Source organism: Theropithecus gelada, chromosome 7a (genome assembly GCF_003255815.1).
Source record: "Theropithecus gelada isolate Dixy chromosome 7a, Tgel_1.0, whole genome shotgun sequence".
Taxonomy (NCBI): Eukaryota; Metazoa; Chordata; class Mammalia; order Primates; family Cercopithecidae; genus Theropithecus; species Theropithecus gelada.
Window position 1 is genome coordinate 34,664,106 of NC_037674.1, and position 20,756 is coordinate 34,684,861.

The 20,756-nt window shown below is 41.6% G+C and overlaps 1 protein-coding gene and 1 non-coding gene across 2 annotated transcripts in view; both read right to left on the reverse strand.

Moving 5' to 3' along the window:
- MYO1E (myosin IE) overlaps positions 1–20,756 on the reverse strand; it is a 240,180-nt gene that overhangs the window by 204,454 nt on the left and 14,970 nt on the right. The window lies entirely within an intron of this gene.
- LOC112628226 lies at positions 4,415–4,518 on the reverse strand. The gene has a single exon (XR_003120387.1). It is a non-coding gene; the product is annotated as a U6 spliceosomal RNA (small nuclear RNA).

Below are 20,756 nucleotides of genomic sequence, written 5' to 3' on the forward strand. Positions count from 1 at the left end.
ACCTTAGGTATCTCTCCTAATGCTACCCCTCCCCTAGCCCCCCAACCTCCCAACATGCCCTGGTGTGTGATGTTCCCCTCCCTGTGTCCATGTGTTCTCATTGTTCAGCTCCCACTTATGAGTGAGAACATGCGGTGTTTGGTTTTCTGTTCCTATGTTAGTTTGCTGAGAATGATGGTTTCCAGCTTCATCCATGTCCCTGCAAAGGACATGAACTCATCCTTTTTTATGGCTGCATAGTATTCCATGGTGTATATGTACCACATTTTCTTTATCCAGTCTATCATTGATGGGCATTTCAGTTGAGAACCCCTAGTTTTAAAACAAATCTATGCTTATAAAATACCTCCTTGCAGTTATTGAATTGTACAGTTATTGAACTGTTTATCTTTTATAAAGCACTTCCATTTATTTCATTTGATTCTTATTGAGGTGTTTTATTATTATGAATATTTCCATTTTACAGACGTAAAAATGGAGGGAACTGATCTAAGATGACAAGAGCCAGGACTCAAACCAGGGCTCCACACTCTAAATTTCTACTGAATAATTTTTAAGTTTCCTAAGTTTACTACAGGTATGAAAACACAACATATAAAGGCAATTATGATGAAACCTGCTCTGCTCAGGAAAGGAACTGTGTTATCCATATCTATAACTGCTGAGCTTGATTGTGATTTTTCTAAACATGAACATTCATCAGATATAATTCCTATAATATAAAGCACATGGGTTTATTCTGTTCTACAGTTTCACATTTGGCAGACAATAGAGCTTTAGCCTACATTATGAAACTTAAAAGAACATTCAAACTACTATAGTCAAAAATATTTTGCTCGGCTGGGCACAGTGGCTCAGGCCTGTAATCCCAACACTTTGGGAGGCCAAGGCGGGCAAATCACTTGAGGTCAAGAGTTTGAGACCAGCCTGGCCAACATGGAGAAATCCTGGCTCTACTAAAAGTACAAAAAATTAGCCAGGCGTGGCGGTTTGCGGCTATAATCTCAGCTACTCGGGAGGCTGAGGCAGGAGAATCGCTTGAACCCGGGAGGTGCAGGTTGCAGTGAGCTGGGATCACACCACTGCACCCCAGCCTGGGCAACACAGCGAGACTCCATCTCAAAAAAGAAAAAAATTCTCGCTCACAGAGTTCTTATAGGACAAAGTAAAATCGAAGCTTAGATATATCTTTATTCAACAAGGCAAATCACTTAAACATGCTCCATACATTTCCCCGTCCATGATGTGGCTAATATAGTTAAATTAAGCTCCTTTTTTCCTCCTACTCAACTGAGAAATATCAGTGAAGAGTGTAAACTAATCAAACAAAATCGTTCTAAAGGAAGTAAGCTCTGTGGTCTTTGCAGAGTCAGGTACTAAGTACAACTAAAGTGGCCCTATATTGACAATTGCATTGTGAGGCAAAGCAAGTAGAAGTGTTCAAGTCTGAAAAAAAAAACCAAAAATGAATAGATTGCTTAGGAATTTGGTAGCTGTCTTTACTTACAACTGGATTTCTATTTTCATTAATATAATTTTTTATAATAGCTATACAAACTAGATCAGTATTGACTTCTTTTTCTTTTAATTTATTTTTATTTTTTTGCTTGAAAGAGGAGTTGAAATGTCTTCCTCAGCACATAGTACGTTCCTGACTCCCAGATCTCTGCCGAGCAAACTTTCTGAGTTTTTCAACCTTGGTCACTGAGAGGACTGTGTTTATCATAAATCCATGAAGGGATATTATCTGCTGAACTGTCAGAGAAAAATGTTTCTTCTCTGGTTTTAGAACATCCCCTCTTAAGCTTGCTCCACACAACACTCAGCCAGCCCTGCCTGCTAGATGTCCTTAGTGCTGAGCCAGGACTGTCTCTATGGGCTCTCACGAGTGTTGGGGCTGGTGACCACCCAGCCTGCTAAGCTAGGAAAAACGGTGGGGGAGTTTCAACCCTTGCTAACCTGTAACCACTTCCCACAGGCAGGAGGAGCAAGGTCCTTGAAAACCCATTTGCGTCAAAATTTAGGATGCTATGCGGCAAACAGTGCAAGAGAACCAAAGACAGGGGTAAAACTACCTACAAAGGTCTATCAACATCTAAAAATAGACATTTAAACAATAAAGACTGCACCCTATAAATAAAACATCAGGCTGGGCACTGTGGCTTGTGCCTATAATCCCAGCATTTTTGGAGGCCGATGCAGGTGGATCACCTGAGGCCAGGAGTTCAAGACCAGCCTGGCCAACATGGCAAGACCCCGTCTCTATTAAAAATACAAAAATTAGCCGGGCGTGGTGGCACATGCCTATAATCCCTGCTACTTGGGAGGCTGAGCCAGAAGAATCGCTTGAACCTGGGAGACAGAGGTTGCAGTGAGTCGAGATCATGCCACTGCATTCCAGCCTGGGTGACAGAGCAAGACTCTGTCTCAAAAAAAAAGAAAAGAAAAAAAAAAAAGATTAAAAAAAAAGATTAAAAAAAAAAGAAAATGTCAATGACACATTTTATTCACCTTGAAGTGGCAAGAATGGGTACTAAACTCTTCCATTTTGTCAACCCTCAATAGACAGAAACCTTTCAGGGCCTTCCTCTCTGCTGGTTCTAATGGATGGTGTGGAATGATACATAGTGCTTCGATACAGATTTTATGTGTAATAAGATGTTTTCCTGTTTCTGCTTATCTAACCAAATATTTGACTGACCTTCTGGTTTCCAAAGGCAGACAGAAATGTAAGATAACTTGGTTATTTGAGGTACAAAACCTTTGACCTAACTGACTCCATACTGTAGAATTGGTATTTCTCAAGGTCACTCCCTCGATATTCAGAGTAGTCCAGCCTCCTGTTGACAGCCTTCATCCAGAATACTGCCCCTCCCAAGAGACACAAAAGGGCAGCTCTGGGCATGTGAGGCTCCCATCCCAGACATTCTTCACATTGATTCATCTATTTTTCTCTCCTAATAGGGTTGTTCAGTCACCCACTTTCCTTTTCGTTCCTATAGTCAACTTCCAATTAAAAGGTCTCCCTACTAAGAATTTTAAAAATTCAGTCCGTGTATGGTGGCTCCAGCCTGTAATCCCAGGACTTTGGCGGCCAAGGCCTGAGGACTGCTATGAGCCCAGGAGTTGAAGACCAGCCTAGGAAATATAGCAAGATACCTTCTCTACAAAATATATATATATTTTGTAGAGATATATATACATATATAATAATATATATAATTATATAATATATAGATATATATTATTATATATAATATATAATTATAATATATATTTTATATATATTATGACAGTGTCTTGCTATGTCGCCCAGGTTGGAGTGCAGTGGCACAATCCCAGCTTACTGCAACCTCTGCCTTCCAGGTTCCAGCGATTCTCCTGTCTCAGCCTCCCTAGTAGCTGGGATTACAGGTGTCCACTACCACACCCAGCTAATTTTTTTGTTGTTGTATTTTTAGTAGAGACAGAGTTTTGCCATGTTGGCCAGGCTGGTCTCAAACTCCTGACCTCAGGTGATCTGCCTGTCTCAGCCTCCCAAAGTGCTGGGATTACAGGCACGAGCCACTGCACCTGACCTCTACAAAATATTTTTAAAATTGGCTGGGCATGGTGGTGTGTAACCTGTAATCCTAACTACTCGAGAAGCATGAGGATTGCTTGAACCCAAGAGATCGAGGCTGCAGTGAGCCATGATCATGCCACTGAACTCCAGCCAGGATGACAGGCGACACCTTGTCTCAAAAAAATAGTAATTTTTTAAACCCAGCCTGATATTTAAATTAAATAAGGCAAACTTTTCACATAAAACTTGTTTTTCTTGATGTTCTATTTCCGTGATGTGCTGTGTTCTTGTTTTACTTTCTCTAGACAGTCTAATTTCTATGGAATATTGGAAGGAGGAGGAAAATTGTCAGGAAAAAGTAATACTTGAGTTGGTTTTCTATGATGTCACTCACTGTGTTTTTACCATGTGTAGTGTCGAATAACAGTAGCATCAAATGACATGTTTACAATTGCCTTTGCAAATAACTGCCGTTTCTAATTCCTCCTCACTATTTTTTATTTCTAATTTGCTTGGACATTTAATGTCAAAATTAAAACTAACTTTATAAATTTGGTTTTTATTCTGGAAAAAATCAGGAAGGATTTAAGAAAAATCTTCAAATAATATAAAATTCATTTTAATTTTTAATTTTGCTGTGTATGTAAGTAGGTGTATATGGATATTTTGATACAGGCATGCAATGTGTAATAATCACATGACCAAAAATGGGGTATCCACACCCTCAAGGATTTATCCTTTGTGTTTCAAACAATCCAATAATACTCTTTTAGTTATTTTTAAATGCACGAATTATTATTGATTATAGTCACTCTGTTATGCTAAGAAATACGAGATTTTTTTTCAATAAAATTTAAAATACACTTCATGAATTTGCATGCCATCCTTGTGCAGGAGCCATGCTAATCTTCTCTGTGTCGTTCCAATTTTAGTACATGTGCTGCCATGAGCATGCAAATGCTAGGTCTTATTCATTCTTTCTAACTATTATTTCTAACTATTTCTTTGTGCCCATTAACCATAACCCCTGTCTCCTCAATCCCTCTTCCAGCCTCTAGTAACCATCATTCTATTCCCTATCTCCATGAGTTCAATTGTTTTAATTTCAGCTCTCACAAATAAGTGAGAAAATATGAAATTTGTCTTTCTGTGCCTGGCGTATTTCACTTAACATAATGACCTCCAGTTCCATTCATGTTCTTGCAGATGACAAATGACAGGGTTTCATTCCTTTTTATGGTTGATTAGTACTCTGTTGTATATCAACAGATGATTTCAGTCATCAGTTGATGGACACTTAGGTTGATTCCAAATATTTGCTATTGTGAATAGTACTAGTATAAACATGGGAATACAGATATCTCTTCCATATGCTTATTTCATTTCTTTTAGGTTTACACCTACCAATGGAATTGCTGGATCATAAGGTAGCTAGCTCTATTTTTAGTTTTTTGAGGAACCTCCCTTCTGTTCTTCACAATGGCTGTACTGATTTATATTTCCACCAACAGTGTATGAGAGTTCCCTTTTCCCCTTTTCTTCATATCCTTGCCAGCATTCATTATTGCCTGTCTTTTGGATAAAAGCCATTTTCACTTGGGTGAGATTATATCTCTACACGTAGTTTTTACTGGCATGTCTCTGATTATCAGTGGTGTTGAGCACTTTTTCATACACCTGTTTGCCATTTGTATGTCTTCTTTTGAGAAATATCTATTGAGATTTTTTGCCCATTTTAAAATCAGATCATTAGATTTTTTTCCTATAGAGTTATTTGAGCTCTTTCTATATTCTGGTTATTAAACCCTTGTGAGCTGGAAAATTTGCAAATATTTTCTCCCATTTTGTGGGTTGTCTCTTCATTTTGTTGATGTTTTCTTTTGCTGTGTGGAAACTTTTTAACTTGATGTGATCCCATTTGTCCAAAAAATCTTTGCCTAGGCCAACGTCCTGGAGTCTTCCCAATGTTTTGTTTTAGTAGTTTCATAGTCTGAAGTCTTAGATTTAAGGCATTAATCCATTTTGGTTTGATTTGGTGAAGTGTGTTGCTTGTAGGCAATACATCCTTGAGTCTTGCTTCTTATCCATTCAGCTATTCTATGTTTTTTGATTGGAGAGTTTAGTCTATTTACAATCAATGTTATTACTGATAAGTGAGGCCTTACTCCTGCCATTTTGTTATTTGTTTTCTGGTTGTTTTGTGGTCTTCTTTTCCTTCTGTCCTTCTTTCCTATCTTCCTTTAAGGTGATTTTCTCAGGTGGCACATTTTTATTTCTTCTTTTTAATTTCTGTGTACCTGCTGTATGTTTTTAGATTTGAGGTTACCATGAGGCTTGCAAATAACATCTTATAACCCATTATTTTAAACTGATCACAACATTGACTGCATAAAAAGCAAAAAGAAAACTAATAAAAACTCTATAATTTTGTCTCCCCACTTTTTAACTTTTTGTTGTTTCTATTTATCTTATTGTACTCTCTATGCCATGAAAAGTTATTATTTTTTGATGGATTCATCCTTTCATCTTTCCATTTAAGATATGAATAGTTTACACACTAAAATTACACTGTTATAATATTCTGTTTTTCTGTGTACTTACTATTACCAGTGAGTTTTGTACCTTCAGATGATTTCTCATTGCTTGTTAGCATCCTTTTCTCTCAGATTGAATAACTCCCTTTAGCATTTCTTGTAGGACAGGCCTGGGGTTGATAAATCCCTCAGCTTTTGTTTGTCTGGGAAGGTCTTTATTTTTCCTTCATGTTTGAAGGATATTTTTGCCAGACATACCATTCTAGAGTAAGCGTTGTTGTTGTTTTTTTAATCCTTCAGCACCTTATGCCACTCTCTCTTGGCCTGTAAGGTTTCCACTGAAAAGTCTGCTGCCAGATGTGTTGGAGCTCCATCATATGTTATTTATTTTCTGTTGCTGCTTTTAGGATCTTTTCTTTATCTTTGACCTTTGGGAGTTTTGTTATTACACGCCTTGAGGTAATTTCCTTTTAGTTAAATCTGCTTGGTGTTCTATAACCTTCTTGTACTTAAATTTTGATATCTTTTGTTTGGGAAGTTCTCTTATTATTCCTTTGAATAAACTTTCCACTACTCTCTCTCTCTCTCTCTGTACCTCCTTTAAGGCCAATAACTCTTGGATTTGCCCTTCTGAAGCTATTTTCCAGATCTTGTAGGTGGGCTTCATACTTTTTAATTCTTTTTTCTTTTGTCTCCTCTGACTGTGTATTTTCAAATAGCCTGTCTTTCAAGCTCACTAATTCTTTCTTTTGCTTGATCAGTTCTGCTACTAAGAGACTCTGATGCATTCTTCAGTATGTCAATTGCATTCAGCAGCTCGAGAATTTCTGCCTGATCCTCTTATTTCAATTTCTTTGTTAAATTTATCTGATAAGATTCTGAGTTCCTCGTCTGTGTTACCTTGAATCTGAGTTTCCTCCAAACAGCTATTTTGAGCTCTCTTTCTGAAAGGTCCCATATCTCGGTCTCTCTGGGACTGACCCCTGGTCAATTTATTTCATTTGGTAAGGCCATGTTTTCCCAGATGGTTTTGATGCTTGTGGATATTCACAGGTATCTAGACATTGAAGAGTTAAGAATTTATTGTACGCTTCACAATCTGGAGCTGTTTGTACCCATTCTTCTTTGGAAGGTTTTCCAGGTATTCAAAGGGACTTGGTTGTTATGATCTAAGTTTTGGACACCACAGCCATATCTGCATTATGGGGTACCCCAAGCCCAGTAACACTGTAGTTCTTGCGGACAAGACTTGGTGGTCTTGTGTAAGATCCAAAAGAACTCTCTGGATTATCAGGCAGAGACTCTTGTTCTTTTCCCTTACTTTTTCCCAAACAGTCCTCCTCTCTGTGCTGAGATGTGTGGAGCTGGGGGAAGGGTGACACAAGCACCCCTATGGCCACCACCACTGGGACTGCAGGTCTGACCTGAAGCCAGCACAACACCGGGTCTTGCCCAAGGCCTGTGTAACTATCTGCCCTATGCTCCCTCAAGACCCTAGGGCTCTACAATCATCAAGTGGTGAGGCCAGCTAGGCTTGTGTCCTTTCCTTCAGGACAGCCCTGGGCCCAGGTGAGTCCATAGATGCTATCAGGAAACCAGGGTGTGGAGTCAGAAACCTTAGAAATCTACTGAGTACTTTATTCTGCTGTGGCTAAGCTGGCACCAAAACCACCAAAGTCCTTCCCACTCTTACCTCCCACCTTTCCACAAGCAGGTATCTCTTCCCATGTTCTCCAACCCACAGGCCCACGGGGAGTGCTGCCAGGGAACCACCAATCAATGAACATAATATTTAGATTCAACAAATACAAGCAGTCATTAGCCAGTTAATAGGCACTAGAATCAATAGGTACTAGAAGACCAAGATCTCAAACTAGCATGTCATTTTTAAAACATCAACTCATCTGTTTGCATATTGATAGGATATGACCATAGCTTTCAAAATAACTTGAAGTACTTTATTTAGAAAGACGAACAGAAAAAATTTTAAATGCCTAACTTTTTATGAAGAAAAAAAGAACATCAAGAAAAGAAAGAGGCTTGACCAATTGGGTAGACAGAGGAGCCACTTCTCCCTAAAGATGAGGGACTTCAGAAGCCACAGCAGATTAAACATATTTAGCCCACTGGAAGCTCTTTTCCAAAAGCAATCAGGTAACAGTACACAGAAAGGCTAACAGGTCAGAAATGCAGTTGAAGTATTTAAATTAGGAAAAAAAAAAAAAAAAAAACCCTAAGCAAAGTGCAGAATATTGCACAAGAACGCAAAGGTACCAGGACTGAGGTTTAACTTTTACCACATATTACCCTCATGAAGCCTCAGCCTTCTCTTGTGCTCAAGGGATTCTCCTGCCTCTGCCTCCTGATTAGCTGGGACTACAGGCACATGTGCCACCACATTCAGCTAATTAAAAAAAAAAAATTTTTGGAAATAGGGGTCTTACTATATTGCCCAGGCTTTACTAGCTTATTAGAACCCAATGGGTTAAGCATTTACCTTTAACTTTGGCTTTTAATCTGCTGTCAAAAAATAGAACTGCCTAACTACTTTTATACCTCCTGTGATACAAGATGATTGAGGAAAGACAGGGAAATGCAAAGAGTGAGGTACCAGGGATGGGACATTGTTAACAGCTCGCATGCCCTCACTCAGGGAATGGAGGGGTATTTAGCCTGTGGATGCTAAGGATATATAGGATATTCACCAATTCTCAGAGTCTCTAAGGCCTTCTGTGAGTTATCCACGGTTTAGACACATGTCTGGATTAAAGAGTTACTGTTACTTTCCTCTGCTTTCACATAAAACTTCCTTAAAGCTGTGACAACAATTCTGGGGTAGAGGGATGAGGTTTTATCCAGCAATTGCATTGCCCTCTTTCTAGAAGACTTTCAAATGCAGCTAACACACATGGAGGTAGTACTTCCGAATGCATGTGAATATCACTTTGTAGTTTGCAAAATGCTTTTTATATAACTGGTTCTTAGAATTATTTGATTCCTGGAATCATCCTTTTTTCCTTCTGAGATTATAAGCAAAGGCCTGGTTCCCACTTCTGAATCCCTCATTCAGCTAGGCAGAATTAAGACATCTTTCCCCTTCTTCCACTTGTGCTTTCTTGACCTTAGGAGGACGAGATGCATCACTGAACATCCAACTCCCGACCAGGGAGCTATTCAGAAGCACAAACTGCAGGCTGTGTCCCACCATGGACCACATTCAGCCCACACTCAGCTCCTTCTGCAACTCTGCCAAAGAGCCTCCGAATGATGGCCCCACAGCCCAGGCCACTCTGTTCATGAAGAAGAGTGCACTGGGACACTTGAGGAGAACCTGTTTTGTCTGTTTTTGAAGCAAGAGTAAAAAATGGAATGCCTCAGAATGCTACAATCCCTCTATATTCGGGTGAGCGAGATTCTTGTAATTCCATGGGTTATGACGTGATATCCATTAAATTATAAGAACTACGGATAAAATTATCAATATTTTCAAAAGACAATGTTATAGGAAATATCCCATTCAAATCAGGAACAAGGGTTATAAAATGCCAGTAATAAGAAATGGGGAAGATGGCTGGGCATGGTGTCTTACACCTGTAATCCCAGCGCTTTTGGAGGACCACTAGAGCCCAGGAGTTCAAGACCAGCCTGGGCAACACGGCAAAACCTTATCTCTACAAAATAAATAAATAAAATTAGCTGGGCATGAAGGCACACAGCTGTAGTTCCAGCTACTCAGGAGGCTGAGATGGGAGGATCGTTTGATCCCAGGAGGTGGAGGTTGCAGTGAGCCCTGATCATGCCACTGCATTCCAGCCTGGGTGACAGAGCAAGACCTTGTCTCCAAAAAAAAAAAAAAAAGTGAAATAATTGTATAAAGAAAAGCATAAAGATGAATGGAGGCCCCTGAAAGAAGGGCTGATGGGGATGGACACCGTTGTCTGTGGATGTAAGGCATCAGTTACAAAGACGTTCACCTTCTCAAAGTGCTCTAGAGCAGCGGTTCCCAACCCCGGGGCCATGGACCTGTGCCGGCTGTGGCCTGTCAGGCACCGGGCTGCACAGCAGCAGGTGAGCGGCCGGTGAGCAAGCATTTCCGCCCGAGCTCCGCCTCCTGTCAGATCAAAGCAGCACTAGATTCCCATAGAAGCGCAAAGTCCATTGTGAACTGAGCATGCGCAGGATCTAGGCCGCGCGCTCCTTATGAGAATCTGATGCAGATTATCCGAGGTGGAAGAGTTTTCTCCCAAAACCATCCCCACTCCACACGCCAGGCTGCAGAAAAACTGTCTTCCACGAAACCGGTCCCTGGTGCCAAAAAGGTTGGGGATTGCTGCTCTAGAGGGTTCATGCTACTCCAACCAAAGTTCCAAAGAGATTTTGTTTTGGAACTTTGACACATTGATCCCAAATTTTATCTGGAAGAGTAAATGAGTATAAATTGCCAAGAACTCATTTAAAAAGGAATTTAATTAGTCAAGTCTTGCCAAAAAATATATATATATATAAACATATTCTAAAACTAGAGTAATTATAAAATGTGGTACTAGCAACTGGTTTGGGAATAAAGAAAAGGATCAAGGAAACAGAAGAGGCTAGAAACAAATGATAGATATAAATTTAACATAAGATAAAGGTGGCACTTCACAACATAAGACAAAGAATGCATCACGGAATAAATTATTTTTAAGACCATTAACCATTTGGAAAAAATTATACCCCTCCTCCACACCAGAAAAGTAAATTTTGGGTGACATAAGGAGCTAAAATTTCAAAATACAAAAAAGTTCTAGAGAAAATATGTATGTAATTACATAATTGGGGTTAAGGAAGATAATCTAGGAAAAGCAAGAAAAACACCCTGTTGCTTATGATCCAAGACCCACGTCATTTTCAATTCCACACAGCTGTAAAGCAGCGGGTCCCCTTACGATCAGTTTTTCCACTGGAATCACCTGGAACCCTGGTGAAAAACAGATTTTGAAGCCTCATCCCAAACCAGCTGAATCACCTCCTCAGGTGGTTTTGATGCCTCGCCATGTTTTGGAGGCCTCTGGTCTAGGGTCAACGCCAAAGTGGGGATGAGGTAAGAGAATTCAGGTGGTAAAACTACCATAGCCTTGCCATCGACGAAACCCCTCAGGCGCTAGTCACACAAAGGCTTACCTTTTGTAAAGTCCCCTGGGAACTAGTTTCCTATTTATTCAAGTCAGCTGTATTAAATAATACCCTCCCTAACCAAAAAAGCCAAAACCACAAAACTTCCTAAGTTACATGGTGTGTTACAGCATAGCAAAAATACATCCCGATCAGTTTGCATTTGGTGTTGCCTCCAATTATGGCAGAGCCAACAATGCTTAAACATCCACCAACAGTGGCTCTCAACCTAGGCTGCTTTTTGGAACCACCCAGGAAGCTCTGAAAAGTAATACAGTTGTGTCTGAATCCTTTTGGTCTAGGATGGTGCCCAAGAGCTGTCATTTTTAAAAAGTACTGCAGGTGAATTTTATCTGGATTAAGACCATTGGCTATATGTCAGAAACAACTTCTGTTCCCTGGAGTTCAATCTTTTTTTTTTTTTTGAGATGGAGTCTCACTCTGTTGCCCAAGCTGGAGTGCAATGGCATGATGACGGCTCACTGCAACCTTAGGCTCCCAGGTTCAAGTGATTCTCCTGCCTCAGCCTCTCCAGTAGCTGGGATTATAGGCATGCGCCACCATGCCCGGCTAATCTTGTACTTTTAGTAGAGATGGGGTTTCACCATGTTGGTCAGGCTGGTTTCAAACTCCTGACCTCAGGTGATCCGCCCGCCTAAGCCTCCCAAAGTGCTGGGATTACAGGCATGAGCCACCGTGCCACCGAGTTCAGTATCTTAATGAGACACAAAAGCTTAAAGGGTCTACACAAGGCAGACCATGATGCATGAGGTAAGAACATTTCAAACTAGGTGTCATGGACATATGGAAGAGGAAGGTGTCTATCTGGGAAGGCTTGGGGGTCCAGGGGAGGGAATTTTGTTGAGCCTAGATCTAGAAACCGATCTAAGACTTGGATAAGATGGAAGCACACCCAGGCAAAGGGAAAAAAGGGGATCACTTGAAACCTTATTAACAGTAATTATTAATTAGTAATTATTTCATTTTCCTCCCATAACTTCTCATATGAACATCTTAGACATATTTGCGTATGCCTCCTATATTTTTTCTACTTGCAATTATAATTTTCTAATGATTTTGTCATACTGCATATGAAATGGATATAATTATATCTTTCGCTTCTAGACAAGGCTGTGCTTCCTCCAGCTCAGGATTAAGGCAGAAAAAGGTGTCTTTCCTTCACTCCCAGTAATGCACTATTACCAATCTACCAAATCTACCATATAAAAAAGGGTAAACTGAACCGACTCTATTCAGAAAATTTCAACTCAAAAACCTTTAAATTACCCAGCCAGTTAGGGAGGAGGATGATGAGAAATCATCCTCATCCTTGCCAAGAATTTTTTCAAATAAGCAAACTATCCTGCCCAAATTCGGTGAATGCATTACTAATTAATTTCGTTCTCTGATGTCTGTTCTATATGATGATGATATAACTTTCTGCAAAACAAAAATTGAAGCACTCTACATCTGCCATCCATCCCTCCCCAAACTAAGAGATACGAAAGTTTGAGGCTGGGCAGGTCAAGCAGAGATGTGTCTGTTTTCTTAAACCATTTCTAACCTTAATTATGTTCAACTGAAGCATTTCCTTAACGGGCAACATGCAACTCTTTCAAAGACAATCTATTAAAAGACTGGAGAGAAATGATATCATTTCCCTAAAATTCAGTGAGCCACGACTTGAACAGGTTTGTTAGAAAAACACTAATGCGGTAATTCTATTGTTGCCTCTAACTTTAGGGCAATGTGGTAGAGTCAGAAAAGAGGGGTGGCTAGAACACAGCCTCAGTCGCGACCAGGTTGTGGTGCGTTACATAGTCCCAACGGTGGTATCTAAGGCATTTTATAATTTTCTTATTAATTGTCAATGCATCACCACTTGAATGAAAACAGAATGGAAGCTATTCTTACTTCATTTTTTAACAAATGAAACTGAAGTACAGTTAAGTAATTTGTTCTACTCAGTTCCAGGAAACAATGTAGGGAGGAGGACCTCCTTCCCTGATCACCAGGCCAGCTCCTGCCTTTCCTCAGGGTGGAAGAGATCCACTGCTGCTGTCTGCTGACTCACCTTCACACTCCAGCTACAGGATACATTGACTCAGTTTCATTACTTTCTATTCACCATCATTGTACTCGTAGACATTCAGAAACGGGAGTTCCAAGAATTGAGCAGGAGAAGGAAAAGAATGTAGATAAAATTGAAAAGGACAAAGTACAGCCTCTATCATTCAATAAACCAGAAAAGACACAGGAGAATGTAGTGTCTGCCCTCAGAGACTACACGCATTACTGAGAGGAAAGTGGGGAGAGGAGGCCAGATCCACAACTAACCATAATTCCCCAATATGAACTGTCAGATAACCAGGGAATGTCGAGGGTGTACAGGAATGTGGGAAGGCCAAAAGGAAAGATGGTGAACTCTGAAAAATACAAAGAAATGTAAATTACCTCTGATCTCAAGAGGCTTACAGTCTACTTGGGCTGTAAGAGACTGTATGAAAACGGATAACAATGCAAGATGACACAGTTTAGTCCCAAATAAATAACTCTATGACAAGGGCTACAATTTGGAGAAGGGAATGATCTCTATGAGTTAAATCAAAGGCTTCCAGGAAACGAGTCTTTATTTGTTGTTGTTGTTGTTGTTTTTGTTTGGTTGGTTTTTTGTTTTTTGTCTTTTTTGAGACGGAGCCTCGCTCTGTCGCCCAGGCTGGAGTGCAGTGGCGTGATCTCGGCTCACTGCAAGCTCCGCCTCCTGGGTTCATGCCATTCTCCTGCCTCAGCCTCCTGAGTAGGTGGGACTACAGGTGTCCACCACCCACCCAGCTGATTTTTTTGTGTATTTTTAGTAGACACGGGGTTTCACCACATTAGCCAGGATGGTCTCGATCTCCTGACTTCGTGATCCGCCCACCTCAGCCTCCCAAAGTGCTGGGATTACAGGCGTGAGCCACCGCGCCTGGCCTTACTTGGTTTTTTAAGGATTCAGATAAACAGCAAAAAAGGGAAGGGAAATCTAGTCACGGGAAATGGTCTGACCAAGGAGTGTATTCTAGGCAGACTATAAAACATAAACCTGAGAATAAGTTCATTCGTTCATTCAATCAATATTTAGTGAGAATCTACTGTGTACAAGCACTGTGCTAGGAGCTAATAGTAGGAACAAGGCATGTAGGCTGCCCTCACGGAGTTTATTTCAGAAGAACTACTGGAAAATCAAGTTGGATAAACGCAACCAGTAATTGGTATAATTTAGACCGTAATGCATTTTGGTCTTTAGACTGTTTGCAGTAGGAACTGAGAGTTTTTGAGGAAGAGTGACAGGTGCAAAGCTGTGTTACTAGAAGATGATGTGCTGATGCTATTTCTGTGAATTACAGAGGGATAAGAGTGAAGACCACTTAAGAAACTCTTGTAATGTTCCCAGTGTAAGACAATGCACATCCAAACTGGGGTGGCCACTGTGAAAAGGAAGGGGGGGCCCTGTGAAGATATACTCACAGGGCGGTGGAACTGGCAGGAGCAAGGCAGGGAGGGGAACAACAAAGACACTACTGTCTCCAGCATAGATGCCTGGGGGAATTCTAAAAGGAAAACTAGGTAGGAGGAAAAGGTAAAGTGCAGTTCTAAAGCACCAAGACTGGAGTGTTTTGAAGGCTGGGCTCTTTTTCATGCCCTTCTCTACTTTCATGCTATTGATAGTCCCCATTCTGGATCTCTTTCTTCTTCTCTGGCCTGACAAAATCTGTTCTCAGCCTCTTTAGGAGAAGGTTTGAGAGACTAGTTCAGAGGGATCAGTAATGAGAGAAAGTATGGCATGGACAGCAGCCGTGGAAGAGGCACCCCGGGTTGATAGGTTTTCCAAGCGTGCTGTAGGCAACAACCTATTCTGTGCATCTCCTCAAAGACAGCTGGACTCCCTCCAGAATTGTCTAGGAGAAAAGTTTCCCTTGATTCCACTTGGAGGAATCGCTCTTTAATTTTTGGTTGAGCAGGATAATTAGAGATGACTGAGTCGCATATCTGAAGGCTTGGGATATCTGGCACGTCCCTAAACTTGGAAGATGATATCCTGGAGGGCGGCCATCACACTTCCTCTGGGAAGTGTTCCTGTGCAGTAGTGCTTTGCAATCACCTAGAGACCTTGTTAAAACACAGATCTGGAATCAGGTGTGGGTGGGGCCTGAAGTTCTGCATTTCTAATAATATCCCAGGGATGCCCATGCTATTAGTCCATGGACCCACAACTTAAATATGCATGTGTCTAGAAGCAAACAGCGCCTCTTCTAAGCAGACCTTAGATTCAGATGACCAGGAGTTTAAATCCCCTCTCTGCCACTTTTCAGACGGGTGACCTTGAACAGGGTACCTAACTCATTTTCCTGTCTGTAAACCAAGGAAAATACTAATACGTACTTCAAAGTAAGTACAAATGCTGGATGATACAGAAGTGGTTTCTTAGTAATCGCTAGATCCAATAGCAGATTCTCTTCTATTCAACAGCATGTTAAACTGTTAAATTCACGGAAGCATACCCAGCCCCACTCAAAGGCTCTAAAGTCTGCAGAAGGAATTACCAAGAAAGCAAAGCACAGAACTCCCTCAGAAACTGGAGGAGCCATTGAAAACTCTTTATCACCATGTAATCCTGTACAATCACAAGCACTTCCGAAAACAGCATTATCCTGTATTTGTCTGAGTGATTTATAACGTTAAGATCGACCACATGATTTCCTAGCTCTAAATTTCCCAAACTCCGGTTTGCAGGCAAAGGAAGCATTTCTTTTCTAAGGAGGTCAGCACACCTAGATTTAGCCAACAGCAGTTGATTTCACTTTCTTCAACCTTCACATTTCCCTTTCTCAAAAGTTGGATCCCACCTGCATTAAAAATTACTGTCCTAGTACATTACAAAGTTATTCAATCTAAAATGTCTTGTTTATACTAAATTTATAAAAATGCATTTAAGCCAGGTGCAATGATGCACGTCTGTAGTCCCAGCTACTTGGGAGGCTGAGGTAAGAGGATCGCTTGACCCCAGGAGTTTAATTAAGGCTGCAGTGAGCTGTGATGGCACCACTGTACTCCAGCCTGGGTGACAGATAGAGACCTTGTCTAAAAAAAAAGCATTTACAACATGAACCAGAATAGTCTTATACTTGATTCTTGGTCAAAGGTGAAGAAACAGGCCAGGTGCGGTGGCTCACACCAGTAATCCCAGCACTTTGGGAGGCCAAGGTGGGCAGATTACCTGAGGTCAGGAGTTCAAGACCAGCCGGCTAACATGGAGAAAACCCGCCTCTACTAAAAATACAAAAAAAATAGGCGGGTGTGGTGGCGCGTGCCTGTAATCCCAGCTACTTGGGAGGTTGAGGCAGGAGAATCACTTGAACCCAGGAGGTAGAGGCTGCAGTAAGCCGAGATCACGCCATTGCACCCCAGCCTGAGCAACAAGAGGGAAACTCCGTCTCAAAAAAAAAAAAAAGAAAAAAAAGCAAAGGTGAAGAAACAAACCTCTACATTTTGAAAAGCAAACCACAGCTCTGTAAACGTGAAATTTTTGTCCTGTTAAATATCACCATTCCCTTGCACACGTTAATCTTTTAACCCCCAAAACCTAAAGCATGTGAACATAAATGTAATCATAAATATCAGGCTCCAAAATAATCTACAGTTTGTGTGTACAGACAGAAAAAGTGTGCATATTTTATTTTTAAAATTACTCTCACTTTCTCTACCACACACTAAGAAAAACCCCCATTTGGAGAAAGCCACACCCATCACTAACGGGCTCCATCAACCTTTCAAAACAACACTAAGGGCAAACATTAAGAGCCATTCAAAACCAAGGGAAATGACAAGACATTAGAAAAAAGTTATCTCAATGTAAATGTAGCTACTGGAATTTGTGAGGAGCAGAATAAACAAAACAATTAAGCCATTAGCATGTCTCCTTTGAGACTGTCCTGGCCTTTGGAGGAGGGCAATACCAGATTCCTCTAGCGCAGGTGGGTGGTGCGTTGGCTTAAGGAAAAACACAGGCAGCAAATTTTCCTCTTTAAACCAGAACAGACACAACCTTGGTCAGGAAATTCTACATTCTGAAAGTCCGTATCACCTAACAAGGAAAACCTTATCCTGGACATGAATCTGGCAGTGATCTTTTATATCAGCAAAAGCAGCCTAACTCCTCCCCAAAGGTCAGAAAAGCCCTCACTTGGGGTCACAGGTCTGGGTGTCCTCAGGTGGCAGAACTCGAACAGGCTGCTGCCTCCATGCCAGGCGGGCACCTGGCATGTGAACCTAAACGTGATCATAAATATCAGTTTCCAAAATGGTGCCCAGGTGGACACCATTGCAATGGCTCTCTGTTCGGAGTTGGGAGCTTTTGAACGGATAGCACTCTGGTGAATTTTGTTTCCATTTTGACCCGTAAAGAATAGCTCCACCCCTTGTGGGGACAGGTCAGGACTGGTTGTGTGATCTCAGGTAATTAATTACCCAGCCTCTCAGTTGAAGGGGCCTTAGTAGGAAAGGAGTGAGAAACAGGTAGAAACCTTCCCAGCCTACCAGCTTCCGTCCACAGCTACTCCCTCCTGCAGGAGACCCACCAAACCACTAATATCCTGTTCTGTGAAAAGAAAACTCAAAAGGAAGCCCTAGTGGTTTTATCTGAGGAGGCTACTTTTATCTTTGAAAAATATTTCCAGTTTACAATTAGTTGTCTCCTTTAATCCACTGGCTCTCATTGATCACTCATTCACTGGCGGCTGCCTTGCTGCCACCAAGTTGAATTGGAAGGTTTTCAGTCCTCTGGGCACTTTTGGTCTAGTGGGGAACAGTTGTTCAATTCAGCAAAGTTGCCAATTCTACCCCATGCCAGAAATACCAACCCGAACCATGAGCATGACAGTGTCCCTCTCCTTCATGACTTTCCAACCAAGGAGGATGGAATAATAAATATTAAAAATATCACTCAAAAACTTCCGATTGGCAGGAGGGCCCCAATTTACCTTGCCTGTCTCAACTCCTCCATTCCTTGTCTAAAAGCCACTGGCAATTCCTCCTTCCAAATGTTCTAACTGGTGATCTACATATCTTTCCAGATACTACAGGTTAACCTACTCCTGCCACTCATGTGGGAGGCTTTTGCTTTTACCCTTCTGTAGAGCTTAGCATATTTCACCCAGCCACCTGGAGCTACATGGAAAATGTACTCTAAAAAGCTCAAAAAGTGCAAATCTGCCAATTTTTCACTTGAGTTCCAGAACAAAGATTTCATGGGCACAGTTTGACCCTGCCAGTCTTAGCTTTACCTAAGCATTTTAAATATCCAAATTCAACCTGTCCTTCAAAACCACATGCAATTTTAAAAAGCAAATTGTCTAACTAATGCACAATCCCATGGCAATTCTTTCAATTCCTTTTTCCATCTCTTGTATTTGCCTATTTCTTTCTTCCTTTTTTTTGAGACAGGCTCTCACTCTGTCACCCAGGCTGGAGTACAGAGGCATGATCAGGGCTCACAGCAGATTCAACGTGCCAGGATCAAGCAATCTTCCCACCTCAGCCTCCCAAGTAGCTGGAGCTACAGGCACACACCACAATGCCTCGCTAATTTTTGTTTATTTTTTGTAGAGACGGGGTTTCACAGTGTTGCCCAGGCTGGTTTCGAATGCCTGGGCTCAAGCAATCCACCTGCCTAGGCCTTCCAAAGTGCTGGGATTGTAAGTGTGAGCCACCGCACTCAGCATATTTGCCTATTTCTTAGGCATCTACACTTGTGAAAATCACTAGCAACATATACAACAGATTCTGTTTTCTAGGAGAACTACCTTTTGTTAAGCAGTTGTAGGGGGAAGGCGTTTGCCCCATTTTCAACATTATAGCTACTGATGAGGGAAGAAAGGCATCATGACTGCAGATTGCTTTCTACCGCCTTCCAGGGACAAGCCACGTGGCTCTCCGGTGCCCTCTTAAGTGTCTTTTTATCAGCTGTCTCCTCTCTGTCCTCCCCATTCCATCTTTCCAAAGGGCAAGCACAACGGAGTGAGGAGTGACACATCAGACAAGGTTCCCAACGAAAATCAAAGGCTTGTGACATTTAAATCACAGGGTGCTTTCACCGATTCATTCACTCCTCCTGTTCACTCTATCAGCTGAGTACCCAAGGGCAGCAGTTTTTTGGAGATTTTAAGAATGCTCCACCTTGTAGGCAGCTCTGCACCCTACTTTTGTCCCTCAAGGAAAAGACCTGGGGGTAGTTTTAAAGATTGTATACTCAGCGTAACACAAATAAATACAAGCATTTTTCCCATTAAGTTTTTTGGGGTTTTTTGGTGGTGTTTTTTCTGAAACAGGGTCTCTCTCTGCAATCTTAGCTCACTGCACCCTCTGCCTCCGGGGCTCCAGCAATCCTCCCACATAAGCCTCCCAAGTAGCTGGGACTACAGGTGTGCAACACCACACCCAGCTATTTTCTGTACTGACAGGTCTTTGCCATGTTGCCCAGGCTGGTCTTGAATTCCTAAGCTCAAGGGATCTGCTTCCCTTGGCCTCTCAAAGTGCTGGGATTACAGGCATTGTACCACTGTGCCCTGCCTCCCATTAAGTATTGTTTTTTGTTGTTGTTGTTTTGTTTTGTTTCGTTTTTTTTGAGATGGAGTTTCACTCTTGTTGCCCAGGCTGCAGTGCAAGGGCACAATCTCAGCTCACTAAAACCTACACCGCCCGAATTCAAGCAATTCTCCTGCCTCAGACTCTCGAGTAGCTGGGATTACAGGCGCCCACCACCACGCCCAGCTAATTTTTGTATTTTTAGTAAAGATGGGGTTTCGCTATGTTGACCAGGCTGGTCTTGAACTCCTGACCTCAGGTGATCCACCTACCTTGGTCTCCCAAAGTGCTGGGATTACAGGTGTGGGCCACTGCACCTGGTCCTCCCATTAAGTTTTAAAGTAGTATCGTATACTCAGTATTGGAAGTCAAGAAACAATGAGGGGAAGCAGGAATAGGGAGAGGAGAGGCTGGGATACCAAGCTGAATAAGAAAGGATTCTACCTGAAAAGTAACTGATCAGAAGGAAAGATAAAATGCACATGAACAATCATAAGATCTTTATAGATAGAGTGCTCATGAGTTTTTGAAGAAGGAGATAACTTTTTTTTTTTTTTTTTTTTTTTTTGGAGAAGAGTCTCACTCTGTCGCCCAGGCTGGAGAGCAGTGGTGCAATCTTGGCTCACTGCAACCTCCACCTCCTGGGTTCAAGCAATTCTCTTGTCTCAGCCTCCCGAGTAGCTGGGATTACAGACACCTACCACCATGCACGGCTGTTTTTTTTGTTTGTTTGTTTGTTTGGTTGGTTTTTTTTGTATTTTTAGCAGAGACAGGGTTTCACCATGTTGGCCAGGCTGGTCTCAAACTCCTGACCTCAGGTGATCCGCCTACCTTGGCCTCCCAAAGTGCTGGGATTACAGGCGTGAGCCACCATACCTGGC